At 39.3% G+C, this 16,495-nt stretch overlaps 1 protein-coding gene across 15 annotated transcripts in view; it reads right to left on the bottom strand.

Moving 5' to 3' along the window:
- kcnma1a (potassium large conductance calcium-activated channel, subfamily M, alpha member 1a) overlaps positions 1–16,495 on the bottom strand; it is a 733,327-nt gene that overhangs the window by 651,502 nt on the left and 65,330 nt on the right. The window lies entirely within an intron of this gene.

The following is a 16,495-nucleotide window of genomic DNA, read 5'->3' as shown; positions in this document are numbered from 1 at the left end:
AATTACGAGTGGTACTCCTGGCTCACAGGGTCCGAGGAACACTGCAAATTGTATTGCTGGGAGTGCTTGTTATTTGCCACTGGTCGACATGGTGTTTGGAGCCACACTGGGTTTGTAAATTTGACTTGCCTAACCAAGGCAGCAACGAGACATCAAAGCACAGTGCAACAGCAACAGTGTTACAAGCAACAGTGCTTTCCAAAACTTTTGGGAAAACCAGAATGGATCTACAGCTGAACGAGCAAGTGCGCAGGGAAATGGAGCTCCACAATGAAAAGGTGAAGAAAAACAGAGAAATCTTAAAAAGACTGATAGACTGTGTCATTTTTTTGGGCAAACAGGAACTTCCATTTCGGGGACACGATGAAAGCACGGGATCCAATAACAGAGGGAACTATGTGGAGCTTCTTTCTCTCATTGCTGAGAGCAACACGGATTTACATTACCACCTGTCCACCAATAAAGTGTTTAGTGGGACGTCGGGTAAAATACAAAACGACCTGATCACTGCTATTGCTGAAGTGATGGGAGAAGAGATAAGAAGTGATGTTAAAAAAGCACCGTTCGTCTCTATTATGGTGGATGAGACGACAGACGCGAGTAACGCAGTGCAACTAGCACTGGTCCTGCGTTATGTAACGGGCACAAGTGTCAAGGAGCGATTTGTCAGATTTGAAGATGTTACCAGTGGGAAGCGAGCCGATGACATTGCAGGTCTTATCATCAGATTTTTGTTGGAAAATGAATGTCTGGGTAAAGTTATGGCACAGTGTTTTGACGGGCCAGCGGTCATGTCTTCTGGATTAAATGGGGTGCAGGCTAAAGTTAAAGAGAGAGCACCTTTGGCTTTATTCATACACTGCTATGCACATTGGCTCAATTTAGTACTGACTCAAGGGGCCTCAAAGCTTAAAGAATGCAAGATCTTTTTCAGCCACCTCAATGGCCTTGCTGCATTTTTTTCTAGATCGCCTCGGCGCACGCAACTACTGGACGAAATCTGCCAGCGGCGTCTCCCTCGTGTGGCACCAACACGGTGGCAGTACACATCCAGAGTGGTCAATACGGTCTTTGAGAAGAGAGATGCTCTAAAGGAACTGTTTCATCACATTCTGGAGCATCATGACGAGTATGATGAGGACACAGTGCACTGTGCTGATGGATTTAAAGCACATCTGGATGATTTTGAGTTTTGTTTTTTGCTTCACACATTCAATGGCATTTTTGAGTATTCAGACGTGCTCTTTTCAATATTACAGGACAAAAAACTGGATGTGCAGTTTTGTCTGGCTAGGGTAAAGGAGTTCTGTGACACCGTTGAGTGAGATAGAAGCCGATATGAGGAACTCTACGAGGCCACTGAACGCACCGCAGGTGCTCCGAGTGCACGAAGAGGTCAAGCGCAAGATCCTCGGCAACTCCATGGCAGGATTCTGGACAATATTATTTGCCAGACACAGACCAGATTTCAAGACCACGAAAAACTGATGTTTGTCACGCTCCTCGACCCCCAGAAGTTTCGGGAATACAAGAAAAATTTCCCGCATGCAGCCTTCTCCAGTTTAACACAGAGCCACGGAGCACTTTTTGATCTGTCTCGGCTAAAAACAGAACTGACTGTAATGTATGCCATGGATGATTTTGCAGGAAAATCTCCCACTGATCTCCTTGATTTCCTTCATCAGAAAAATCTGAATGAGAGCATGGGGCAGCTGTACACATTGGTATGTTTTTGCGGTGACCATTCCCGTGTCCACTGCTTCTGTCGAGCGGACATTTTCAGCCCTAAAGCGAATTAAAACTTATGCCAGAAATACGACAGGGCAGGTTCGACTTTCAGCATTAGCTTCGATGGCGATAGAAAGGGACTTTGTGATGGAACTGAAGCGCACGGATAATCTGTACGACAGAGTAGTTGAACTGTTTTTGAGGAAAGAGAGGAGGATGGATTTTGTTTACAAGTAATCCAAATTTTTGGTGAGTAAAATGTTGCGAATTTCCTAAATAATATTGCAAGTTTATGAGTTATTATTGATGTTTTTTATGTGTGTTGCGGCTGTAGCTGCAGTAGAAAGGAACTTGTTCACCCCTGGTTTGTCTATTCAATAAAGGCATTTATTGTGGCTACAGGAGTTATCTATCTGCGATGCAACGGCTCTTTATACTGTATTTCTGCATATTAAGATGGTTTTTATAACCATAAATTAGTTTTTGAGGGGCAGGTTGATTCAGACGGAGCACTACTGAAGGACTAGGTGTGAAATGCATGGTCCGCCACTGAGGAATAGTATGGTTAGCTCCACAACTGTGTGTGCAGCAGCCTGTCTTCTGTGTTCTCAGGGTTGGGTAAAGGTATAAATCATCTTTCAATGCTTGACACAAGCCACTGAGCCATGTCATTTGACAGTTTCAGCTTGACATCACAGATGACTTGTGTGTTAATGGAATGTTGCTCCTTATGGTTAACAAAAGCAGCTTCATTCTCTCTAGGTGCTCTTATTGCAATATGAGTGCGGTCAATTGCTCCGATTACATTAGGAAAACCTGACACTACTGCTAATTGACTTTTTATGTTAGCTATTTTTTTAAATTGGCAAAAACACTTTTTTTATATATATATTTATACACACAACATATGACTATACAGAAGCTGAATGTAGCTCATCGTCATTTGGATAATGGCTTTCAACATAGCAGACATGATAAAGCTAAAGCTTGGCTGAGACATTCCAGACTTGTCAGTCAGTTCTCTGAGAGTCGTCAATAGGTAGCCGATATAAACTAACGGTTTTTCAGTGCAAACACATGGCATTGGCCCTCTTAAAAGGTAAGTAAAATAGAGTATGTACATCGTGTTCATCACTTCTGAGGTTTAATATATTTGTCATTTCAGCACACATTATAACAGCTCAGTGACATAAATTATTGTGCATTTGAGTCATCAATTAGCAAATTTGGCAGCACTTCCTTACTTGATGAAAGGTCTTGTCATTTCCCGGTTTATCCAAAATGTTGCGCACACATGGATCAGAGTTGCCGTAAATATATGCAAGTTCTCCTGTCAAGTCTTCTTTTAAAAATCCTGACTTGTGCGTGGAAAGTTGCCTTAGCATATTTCAGGCCCCTTTTTGTGCTTGCACACAAGTGTTATAAATCTAAACCTCAGGTGTGCTGGAAGCCTAAAACTGGATTCCATGGGTTCAGTAACTGGATGGAAGGACCACACCAGAATTAATTCATGTGTGAAAATATACGATGCACCAAAACTCAGTAATAGCAAGAACAATGCCACCTTGAAAAGTTGACATATACCTTTAAATAAATTAAATAAAGCTGGCTTTTCACAATTTGATGCAGCCTCTTCTGCAGTTATATACAAACCTCGCAGACAGTAAAACCTTTGGTCTATATCACAGACTTTTTTGGATTTCAATAGTATGTAGAGCTTTAGCTAAGGTGGCAATGCTGTTTGTCTTAGAGGCTCTAATGGACTCCTTTGCCTGTTTACACTGCAATTAAGACAAATGTAGCATGGTGTATTCTGGCTTCCATCAAAGTATCACCACAAAGGTGTCCTGCTTTCCTGCTCTGCTCAGTTTCGCCTAGATCACTGGTGTGAATGACAGGTTCTGCTTAATAATTTATTACTTATGCCAGGGTCTACTCGTCAGAAATTCACTACTTTAAAGGAACCTTTTAGAAACAAGTGGTCTACCTCAAAGTGAAATGGCTGAAAACATACAAGCGATCTGAACCACAAGAGATAATCTGCACTAAAATGTACAAGGAATATGACATGAGAGCCGGAATACATTTCAGAAAGGGGCAGCTTAAAGGTGTAACTTAGCTTCAAATTGTCAAATTGGCTTTAACAAACATATTGGTATAAGCAAGTGTCACACTGTGATCTGCCTTGTTCCCAATGATGCTAGATGAGGTTGTGGCTCCAGGCAAGTCTTTGCACACTTCAAATGTGTCTGTGAGTGTTTTTTATGACTATGTTTCCCCACATCCCACTGCTTGCTGGGTTGATTGGTGACTTTCCCTCTGTGTGTGTGCGCGTGTGTGTGCGTGTGTGTGAGAGATCATGGGTTGGTTACCACCTTGTGCCCACAGCTGCTCAAATTGGAATCCCTTCATACTATACTGGATAAAAAGGTTACACAATGGATCAGTGGATATCCTTTATTTAAACAAAATGATCAGACTTGGAGGCTCTAAAACAAAATAAAAGCCTTTAATTTTGATACTCTGTATCACTATAGTAGGAGTGTGTATTTGGAAATCTATTTTTATTTGCCATTTATTAAGGAAAAAAAACAACAACCATAAAAAAGCAGCAGCACAGGTAAGCAATAACAACCCTATCTCCCAATCCCCTCCAAAAATCTCTCTGTTGTCTGTGTAGATCTGTGAGTCCCGGCAGACACACAAGAATACGGGGACCTTGTTTGTCTTTTTTTAAGGACTTACCTGATTTAAAGATAGAATAACAATGACATAAGGAAGAACAGAAAACCTGGACCTCTGTAATTCGAAAATTCTGAGTCCCGAGTCATCAAAAATGTCAGCAAGTGTCTTCAAGCCTCAACCAGCCCCATGGCTGAAAAGAAATGCGCTTGCCACCAATACAAAGCAGTTTTCATATAACTGTTTTTTTGAAAATTGGTTTCTTCTATTTGGCAGCTATGGATGATTATTCAAGTCAATATATACACTGGAAACCTGAGGTCTGAAAATCAATATTGCATTCCAACATGCAGAGTTTAGGAAAGCTGCTGCATTTGGAAAGTGACCAAAAATGTTCTTATAACAGCACAATCATTAAAAGGATTAAAAATCTTCAAGATTAATTGAACTGTATAGCTGTAGCTCACTTTAAATTAATGAATAAAAACATTCTCACACTAGGTTGCTTAGCAACAGTGTACTGTTCCCTATGTAAGAATAAATAGTTTTACGTAACTCTGCCAAGTGTTGAATACATACTGAATATACAATAAGAGAGGCACAGCACATTCATTATTAATAACATTTTTGTTTGCACTATGCCTTCTTCTTACCACCAAGGGAAACCAACACTTTGGAAATAATTGAATCCCAGCCCTCTTTCTGGCTTTCTGCTCAACTTCACTTGCTACGTGTGCAAGCCACAAGCCAACATGTACTGACGGTACAGCATGTCACACTGCTTTTGTAAGTCACATTCTGAACTTAACTTTGACACTGTTACATGATTACTGTAGAGGATTACAAGTTTACGACTGCAACTATCGTGCCCAACATAAGTGTAAGCATCATTTGTAATCCATAGGCTACATGCAATTGTGACCCCTGAAATTTTGTAGCTGGAAATGGGATCAGGTTTTTGAATAAGGAATACACCACGAAAGCTCATCCTCGATTAAATTCTAAAGTATGCATGTTCATTAGATTCTGAGACTTAACAAAGAACATTTTCCTTTGATTTTTCTTTAAAATCGGACATGTTCATTAGTACTCTAAGCAATGTAGCCAATCCCAACACTGACTACTTACACTAAAATTAGCACGTTTTATTATATCCAGTCTGGTATTCCAGTTATTTTGTTATTATCAAGATAACAAGGCAATTGTGTGTGACCATGAACCAGCTGCACCTGCTCTTACATCGCTTTTTCCAGAGGAAAAATAAACCCCCAAGAATCCTGGGTACTTGAAGATGAGCATATCCCCATGTGTCATCTCCAAGGAGACAATACGTTTTATTAAATTACAGTATTTCCTGACCTGTTGCATGCAACATAAGGCCGCAGCAGAGCCTATGTGTTTTGATCTTCCAATTCCACTTCTAAGGAGAAAGCAGATAATCAGCTCTGTCGAGTATGCTGAATCAAGTCCAGTATAAATATGATAAATACTTTATAATGCATTTTGTTTAGCTGTGCTGGGAAGGGATGATGAGAGCATTCTCTCAGATGATCATTTTTCACAGTATCAGGAAACAATGACACTGTGCTTTTCTTATGGATTCAGTACTGGACAAGCAGGGCTCCTTTCTAACATCAAGAAACATCTTTATAGCCATGTAAGGTTTGTTCATTAGAATCTATGGTGTACTTAAGATTAATTTTAGCTTCTTCTAAAACCAGTAGCATTCCTCAGTTTAAATCTGAGCCCAAGAACTGCCCATGTGGAATTTGCATGCTCTGTCCGGCTTTTCTCTAGGAACTCTGGTTAACCTCCCACATCCTGCAGATGTGTGTGTGTGTGTGTGTGTGTGTGTGTGTATGTGTGTGTCTGTGTGTGTGTGTGTATGTGTGTGTCTGTGTGTGCGTGTGTTTGTGTGGGTGTCTGGGTGTGTGTGTGTGTGTGGGTGTTAGATTAACTGTTGATTCTAAACTGATTCCGTGTGAGTGAATGCAAGATTGGGCTCTGGGATGGCATCTTACCCAGGGTTGGTTCCTGCCTTGCACACCCAGTTGTTGGGAAAGCAGGCCTCTCAACCATGAATTGAATTAAAATGAGTTTGAGAATGTTATACTTTGTTACTAATAGCAGTGCAAACAACTGTACAGTTTAAAAGACAAAAATATTTCAGTCTGGTTTTATGTTTTTATTGTGAATTCATATAGATAATCAGACAAAGAAACTAAATAAATTACTACATTTTTATAGTGGATGAGGACTTTACTTAACAAAATTGTAAAAACTGATTGTAGCCAATTCTTTTTTTATTCTTATTAATTTAGTAACGTAGGTATATGGAGGCATAGTGAATACTGCTGCTACCTCCTAGCTCTAGGAGACTGCGTTTCAATCCTGGCCCATTAATTTGCCTGGGTACAGTCTGCTTGCTCTCCCCATATCTTTGGCCTTTTCTTACTTGGGTTTTTTACTCCCACATTCCAAATATGTGTGTTAAATTCACTGACAATTCTAAATGTCGTTGATCTGACAGAGTCTGGGTGTGTGTATATAAAAGTGCCCAATGAAAGATTGGTGCTCCCTTTTAGGTTTAGTTTTTGCCTTGCATCTAATGAAGGCTTGTGACCCAGTAATTTGGGTAAGTAAGTAGGTAAGTACGTGGGTTTGAAAGTAGATGGAAGAGAGAGTGTAGCTATTTGTTCTTTTCATCCATTTTTTAAAACCTGCTTTTTCATTGCAAATACATGCCAAGTCACAGCCTGTTCCAGTAACCTTGGGGAATATGGCAAGAATCATAATCGTCATCCCATTGCAGGGCACACTCATGCAAATGTCCATATGCACTCACACTTGGCCAACTTGCAGACACATGGAACTCCTTCTGATTCCTTAGAGGAGAAGGAGAATTAGGAAGAATGTAGAAATGCCAACCAAGATAGTAGTCTGTAAGGCGGAAACTCTATTAATTGCAATAGATAGATAGATAGATAGATAGAGAGAGAGAGATAGATAGATAGATAGATAGATAGATAGATAGATAGATAGATAGATAGATAGATAGATAGATAGATAGATAGATAGATAGATAGATAGATAGATAGATAGATAGATAGATAGATAGATAGATAGATAGATAGATACTTTATTAATCCCAAGGGGAAATTCACAGCACACCATCCTAAAAATTAATAGAATGAGCAAACTTCACACACAATGACTGGCCACTGGGATTTGAACCCAGAACTCAGCTCAGTAACTATAAGGCAGACGTACTAACCATGCTATTCCACTTTCATATGAATTTCTGTATAAGTTACTGATGGCAGAGTTGTTAAGACTGTCATCACACAGCAGTTGGACGCTGGCCCATGGCCAGACGGTTTGGTTAGGTTAGTTTAATTGAGGACATTAAATTTACATGGTTTACTGTTTACTGTTGATAGATTATAATTCCATGTAGGTATCTGTTTAACCCCTGATAGTGCTAGTCCCCAGCTGTGCAAAATTTTAATAAAAAAAAAAACTGATGGATGGATGGAAGTTCTAAAAACATGTATTTTCAGGTAGCCCTGGTAACTTACTGTGATACCACAGCACCTTGTCAGCTCCAATGCTTTTAATTCATGTGACATATTCACTGCATGCCTTCAGCCTGAATGGCACACTACTTTTCAGCACATTTCTTCCAATTTTACTTTTATTTTGCAGATCAAATGTTATTAACCTAGCAAAACCTGTCAGGCTTGTATGTCTGAAAACATTGTTATAATGGAGGATCAAGGTTCATTCATAAATGTGACAGACCTAATAATTCTGATTAGTTACTCCAGTTTGGTTAGAATATTTAAAGATAAGAGCAAAAAAAAAGCCACACTAGGTAGATCATGAAGATAAGGACATGTGATACAATTGTTACTGGCCTGAAAAATATCTAATATACAAAAGAAATCAAAAAATGAAAAGAAATATATCATTGTTTCTTCATGCACAGTGAATGTACTAAGAAAGTTAATAAAGTCAGTTACAGTTACTTATTAACTTTTACTTGCTATAACATAAAAATGCTTCTGCAACCAAGCAACATCATCAACACCTGACACCATGGTGTATCTAGGGCAGTGACTTGCAAATCTAATTTTCAGGCCTCTTCTAGTTTTACCATGATCCGCTCTCTGAGTGTATCAGCAAGATGGCAACAAGCATGCTGCCCAAGCTTCAAAGTGCAGGTGGGAAGGTTTTTATGTCCTATAAGCAGACTGTTCCTAATGCAAATATCACCTGTCACATCAGTGAATTTTAAAAATGGATCAATTTTTCATTACCAGAAGCTTAGGCAAGTTCATGATGATGGCTTTACTGTTAACTTACATTGGCAGGTATTTATTTATTTCACTTTGCATGTGTAAGTAATGTGTCTAGAGAAATTAAATGTAATACAGTGTTATAAAAATGAGAAAGCCATTCTTTTAAAGTGCATTGGTAATTGAAAGAATGGCATATATAACATTAAACATAACTGATTCACACATTAAACAATCAGCAAATGGATCCACAGCAAAAATTGAAAACAGAATAACATAACACTGCAATAATATTCATAAAAGCTCAAAAGATCACAGATTCTTTTGTGTCTTTTTTTCCCCAAGTGATTATCAGGGATATATAGATCCAGGCTTTCTTAATGGTTTGAATTAATGTGACATTTAGTGTGATCCCATCAACCATTTCTACTCTAGCACAAGAGCAGATCACTGCCTGCTAAATGTGGCTGACCCAAGCATCATTATTCCCCTGCCAACCGGAGATGGATCTTTCAGAAACGCAATACTCTTACTCAGACTGGAAAACAGCTGTGGGCGGCTCTGCTGAGCAAAAAAGCTCAAAGTTCTTCATCTTGTCTGCCTGCTTGCACGACAGTTTGTGTATATATGATATACATACAGTACATATATACATTTATATATAGGAAATGCATACAGTACAGAAAATGGCTCAGGGCCAGCCTCTCAACTGCAGCCTGGCATCGAAACCCGCTAGACCAGGACAACAGGATTGCCTTCATCATACCCTCAGAATTTTACCACATGATATGTCCATGTCAGCTGTTTCAGTATACTTATGTTTTCCAAGTCATGAAGAGGGTAATGAAGGATGACAGCTGGTTAAAAGTTGAATCAGATTAGGGAAGGAGGCACTGACTGCTGTTTCCTTTTTCAGCTACGGTGCATTTAAGCTGCTGACTTTGTCTCCATCACCTGTTTCCAGTCCTTCAATACAACAGGGTGACCTCGCATTCTATCTCCTTCTCACTCCAGACGAGAGGTGAATTTGTTTCCAATAAAATGCATTTTTCTTTTCTCATCCTGACTTTAAAGTAACTACAGACCCACTTTAGTCAAACTGTAATTGCTGATTTTCTTATTTACACTACTATTAAATTACATTACATTACCAACTGTTCATTAGTTAATTTTAACATCCTGAATTGAGAAACATCACAAAAATAATTGAAATGTGTTATAAACATTTAGCCATCCATTTCTTGATCTTGCTTTTTCATTAAAGTGTCCTGGCAACATGAGACACAAAAACTTGAAAAGGACACTGGGCCACTATAGAGGTCCCTAAAGCAGGGGTCGCCAAGTCCGGTCCTGGAGGACCACTGTGGCTGCCAGTTTTCATTCTAACCCTTTTTTAAATGAGTGCCCTGTTTGTGCTGCTAATTAACTTCTTGTGAATTCATTTTAATTGACTTGTTTTTTTAAGATTTGTTCCCCCGAATTTCTTCCTCGTTCATTTCTTTCCTTAAATGGCACCCAAACAGAAATTAAATGTGAAGTACAGTAATCCCTCCTCCATTGCGGGGGTTGCGTTCCAGAGCCACCCGCAAAATAAGAAAATCCGCGAAGTAGAAACCATATGTTTATATGGTTATTTTTATATTGTCATGCTTGGGTCACAGATTTGCGCAGAAACACAGGAGGTTGTAGAGAGACAGGAACATTATTCAAACACTGCAAACAAACATTTGTCTCTTTTTCAAAAGTTTAAACTGTGCTCCATGACAAGACAGAGATGACAGTTCCGTCTCACAATTAAAAGAATGCAAACTATATCTTCCTCTTCAAAGGAGTGCGCATCAGGAGCAGATGTCAGAGAGATAGAGAAAAGCAAACAAATCAATAGGGCTGTTTGGCTTTTAAGTATGCGAAGCACCGCGGCACAAAGCTGTTGAAGGCGGCAGCTCACACAACCTCCGTCAGGAGCAGGGAGAGAGAGAGAGATAGAGAGAGACAGAGAAAAACAAATGAGCAAAAATACGTGCCCTTCGAGCTTTTAAGTATGCGAAGCACCGTGCAGCATGTCGCTTCAGGAAGCAGCTGCACAGAAGGTAGCAACGTGAAGATAATCTTTCAGCATTTTTAGATGAGCGTCCGTATCGTCTAGGTGTGTGAACAGCCCCCCTGCTCAATCCCCCTACGTCAGGATCAGAGAAAGTCAGCGCAAGAGAGAGAGAGAGAAAAGTAAGTTGGGTAGCTTCTCACCCATCTGCCAATAGCGTCCTTTGTATGAAATCAACTGGGCAAACCAACTGAGGAAGCATGTACCAGAAATTAAAAGACCCATTGTCCGCAGAAATCCGCGAACCAGCAAAAAATCCGCGATATATATTTAAATATACTTACATATAAAATCCGTGATGGAGTGAAGCCGTGAAAGGTGAAGCGCGATATAGCGAGGGATTACTGTAGACCAACTAAGTCAGGGCCTCAAACTTCAACCAATTTCACTCCAACCAGCTGCTTAATGAGGTGCCAGTTCTTGTTGTTAATTAAACCCGTTCTTTAATTCCATGGCTTGTTGCTGCTCTCGTGGTGCATTAGCAGACATTTCCGAAACTGTTGATTTTCTCTTTCTAAGAGCACTGGGGACCTGAGCAGATCGACATTCATGAGACCTTCATCTTTCTTTATTTTCAGATATTGTACTTTGGACACCAGTTGTTTTGGCTCATTTTGTATCTCATTAATGTTTGGCTGCTAATTAAGGAAAAACAAACAACTAAGGGGTCTGAGTCTTTGAGAGCAAGTCAATTAAAATGAATTCAAAAGACGTTACTTAGCAGCAAAAACAAGTCACTACTTAATAAAAGGGTTATAATGAAAACCTGCAGCCATGGTGGTCCTTCAGGACTGGAGTTGGCAACCCCTGTGCTAGAGCAACCATAAACACCAGATAGTTGAGTCTGAAAGTGGGAGGGAGCTCAGACTGAAAGTATGACATGTACAGGTGATCAGACTAAGTACTGACCTCTGGATGTTCCAACATATTGTAAATTAAAAAAGAATTACTCTTTCAAACAAAAGCAGATGAATGTGCGTAGCAGTCAGTAATTCCACCATCATTCACTACAAGCTGCATCAATGCAACCAAAGATGAGTGTAACCTAAAAACATAATTTAAATCCTCCTACAAGAGAGCAGCTATGTTTGAATCTTTGTAAAGGTTTCTAGAGACAGAAAAATTGGCTACACCCAGGACTATTTTTACTATTTAATTAATTTCTAACTTTTTTAATTGCTTGCTTCTTTCTGCATTTCAGTAAAATAGGTCTGTTCAAGAGAGCAAATTTCTAATCAGCTGTCCCATTTATTTGACACATTTAAAAAAAAAAAAATCAATTACTTGAAGTAAAAAGCGTGTCATAGCACTGCCACACCATTACCTTTACCAGAATGTTTCAAATGTTAGACAGGAAAAATGACAATGACAATATATCAAAGTTCTGTAGTAAACACAATCCTTACAAAGCCATCAAAAGGGAACATTTTAAACTTGAACACCGTACTTTAATAAGCCTTGCATGGACACCTTCTTTAACTCTATAAGCAGTGGTAGTGATACCAACAGAAGGTAGGAGGTTGAATCTTATTGTGTGCCATATTTGCAGAACATCTGCTGATAAGCTGAACTTATGTGTGTTACTTTTCTATCATTTTTAGAGTGCTATCAAGTGTCACACATGTGCACTTTGGAGTCAACCAAAGGGACCATGAAATGCCAATTCCACACCAGGCCAGGGGGCAGTGGGTGCGCTATACCACTCTCTTTTCTCTCCACAGACCAAACACAAGAAGTCCTTCCTGTTCCAGCCCAGAGGACGTCACCTCCTGTGAACCACCTATAATCCCTCATCCTCCATACTTAAGCAATTCTGTTTTGGACTCTAACCTGTACTCATTGTACGCTACTTTAAAGCCTTTTGCAGTCAGGGAAACTATACGGGTGGTTGCCCCAAACCTTCGTTGTGTGTCCGGCTGTTTCTTTCACACAAGCTAACACTTTCTTACCTGGAATTTACAGATCATCTTCATGATAGCCATGCCCCACATAAAAAGTTCAACTCCATAAGCAATGCAGAACTTAAAACATGACATGACCGAGGCCTTAAAAAATTCCTCATGCTGAGAATGATTAAGGTACTACATTCATTTTTGTAAGAAAAAAGGTGACCAAGCTTTACTCTCTAATTAACAAAATATATTACATTGTGAATTTCCAACCAAAGTTTTTGATGATGATGGTACACATACATTTTAACAGACAGCAACATAGAGTGGCTTTATGATTTAACAGACTACATATAGCTCAAAGTAATTTCAACGATTGTGAACCATTTGTTCTTTTTATTGGCATAAATGCTCATCTTCCCTCAACATTGTTTCCTCCACTAGGATTGTTATGCTAATTTAATTGAGCTGGGTCATAATTAGCACACAAAACATACTTACTACTATTTTAGTTTCATTTGTAAAACAAATAATAATAATAATAAACTTTAATGAATATAGTGTGAACACTGTGCTGGACCCTTTCCTGGCTGGGACGCCATAATGGAACTGAAGCAACATCCCATACAAAGGGATAACTTAATGGATAATGTGGAGGAGCTGGTGCATCCAGGGCAGTTCCTCCCCCAGTATAATAGTTGGCAGTGCTCAGCTGATGTGGACCCAGTAGGGACACTCACAGGGGGCTATGGAAGTTGTAGACCTGAAGGAAAATCTTGTCAGGGTTGTTGGGTGCCACCAGGAAGAGAGATTCCCTGTTTCAGGAGGCTTCCATCTGACCCTGAAGTGCTTCTGAGGGGCTATGTCCCGGTACCGGTAGTACTCTCGGGTCTGACATAAAAGTGAGCCGTCCAGCATCCTCCAGTGAGTCAAAGTCAGGAGGCAGAAAACCAAAGCAAAACCTGGAGGAGGAAAAGGAGGACTGAAAGATTGTGGAGTTGGTCTGGAAATAAGGTATTTTGTGCAATAAAAACCTTTATTGTGCACCTGGGACTCTTTAGTGTGGCGTGTGTGGGGTTTTGAGGCTCCTTAGCACCCCCTGTCTTTTACAATAGCCAAAAATAAGAGGTCCAGCAAAAATGAGTGTTATCGCTAATTAAAAAAAAAAAAATCACAAATGTGATGTGAAACTGTCTCGTCTGCTTAACTTCTAGGCTGTTTGAGTCTCCATTTATATTTTCCCTATAGGAAATTCCTCCATTCCAACAATGTATATTATAAACAAAATAAGGATTCAGTGTAAAAGAAACATGTTAGAGGTATATTTAGCAACAGATATGTTAAGGTTAAAGTTCCCTTAGGGTGAGATAAAAATGCAGAAGCCATAAGAGATATGGAAATTTTGTCTTTGAGAGACTAGAGTTTTCCCACATAATTTCTATTTTTTTTCCTATACCCTGCAGCTTGCATGTGACATGTTATTCAAATTAAATTCATCTAACACATTTATCAGTCTCCTTGCTCTACAAATGACCCTAAGCAACACGTTTCTAGGACGTGATACAAAGTGATGTCACTGAGTCATGAATCCTGCTGGGTACAAATTTATACATTAGTGATAAAATGAGTGAGTGGAGACTGGCATGCTCTAGTATGCACTCTGCATGATCTCCTGACTTTTTGTTCTACACAAGTTTGGAGTCTGCATATGTTAAACTTTTAAGATATATACATCAAACCACAGCTGTTCGTTAAACATTTGACTTTAATTAAAAAACATAGAACAAACCCAATCAAGGATAATATTTTGCTTTGCAATTGTTGCAGCATGTACATTCTGAGAGAGTCCTGCTCACTGTCCCTGAGTATCATTGTCTACAAAAAAGGTTGGCAGTCAGAAGATTATTACCCAAGATTATTTTATAAGTAATGTGAATAATCCTTAGGGACTTTTCAATATCAGTACGAGCTGAACATATTCAGTGGAACAAATGACTAATCAAGTATATCACACTTTAGACAAGCAATTGAAGACTTCCAAAAAGGGAGTAACACTATAAACACCCTCATGTATTCTTAAAGAACATCACATCAATTAATAAAAAACATGAGATACTGAGTCAGACAGTATGGTCAATTGACTAAGGCATTAGACTTACACCTACCTGGTTGTAGGTTCAATCCCCATCTCTGACGCACTCTGTAACCATAACTGAGTCACTTAACGTTTCTATTCTCTGATTTTACAAAATACCACACATGTAGATTTATACTATAGACAGCAAAACACCTAACCCTTACAGAAAGCTATCTATTATGCATAAACTGCGGACTTTCTGGGGAATGGTATAGTGGCTTTAAATTTCCTGGAGTCACCATTTATAATGCCCTAAGATGGGGACAAAAAAACTATTGTCAGGAACGCTCACAATGAATTAGCTTCCTCAAGCATTTGTGGAAACTCTAGATGTACATATCTATGCTTCTAAATGCCAAAGAAAAATCCCTCCTCACTGTCTGGCATGGCATCCCCTCAGCTGAGGGCTACAAAGCATTAAAGAGGGTAATGAAAGTTGGCTCTAAACATTACAGACACACAGCTCCCTTATAGTAATATGCTAGGCTTTAAATGCATGGTGTTATATTCCAAAAAATTGAAGATGAACTTGAATATAAAGTAAAGTGTATGGGAAAGACAACAATGGGATATAACAATGGTCCATGTGGGCAGCAGATGCAGTCAATGTATAGGCCCAGAATGACCTACAGACTTTAAGAGGCCAACTTGAAGCACTTAGAGTAGAGCCAATGTGTACTTTGTTACTAGTTGAGAACTGTGGAATACTGTATAATAAACTACCCAAGTAACAGTGCAAAGGACAGATGTCCTGGATGTTCTTTCTCTTTGAAGAAAGAGAAAAATGGAACAGAATACATCTTCTTGTCTTGCTGTTGTCAAAACCCACTACACAGCAACCATGTGTGATTCTGTGTGATTTCCATAACAATTGAGTAACAAACGTTTGATAAAGTAATCCTTACATAGTCAAGCAGGCTTGAAGGTGTAAGTACAGTGCAGCACAGGCTAAACTGACTGCCAAATGGATAAATGAGAGCTGAAAGTAACACAAGAAGACGAGTGTGGGCAATGTGGGGGGAGTATCTGTGCTTTAAACCATTCTTTACATTGTGTTCTCCTTTCAATCAACACACACATTGAAATTAATTTTGTTGGAACCTCTGCAGCTAACGCAAGTGTGCTGGGAGTTAGGAGTGCACAACTGAAATATGAAGATTATACATTCTGCATGTCCCTGCTATGCCACACTTCTAGCATTATAAAAACTAATGGTATTGAGCATACTATCACACTTGGAACCTTTTCCCTAGATCCTGGCTCCTCCAAGCCACTATGAATTGTATTTTGAATTTTGGAAATCACTTCTCTGCAGCAGTCAGAATGCCTTTCTGTTAGGCTTTTATCAACTCTGAATTGGATTCTTAAAACTCATTTTTCAATGTTCTTTTTGCTTGACGCATCCACATATTATGAGATGTTCAAAATGAACATGTCGCTGCTCAACTGGCTCAGCTGCACTAGATTCCTATACAATTTTATAAATTCTTCAAAACTTAGCTATTGTCTTTCAAAGCTGATTATCTGTCACTTTTGTTTGCCTTATAACACCCTGGAAGACACCTGTGAGTGATCCTTTGACTCCGGCCACTGTTTATTCAGTACTGTGGCACCTGCTTTATAATCTCTTTCCCCAAATCGGCACATGAAACTCCAAAAG

The sequence above is a fragment of the Erpetoichthys calabaricus genome, chromosome 2 (assembly GCF_900747795.2).
Source record: "Erpetoichthys calabaricus chromosome 2, fErpCal1.3, whole genome shotgun sequence".
NCBI classification, from domain to species: Eukaryota; Metazoa; Chordata; class Cladistia; order Polypteriformes; family Polypteridae; genus Erpetoichthys; species Erpetoichthys calabaricus.
Note: the sequence above shows the minus strand (reverse complement) of the source record. Positions and strands in the feature narration are given on the sequence as shown.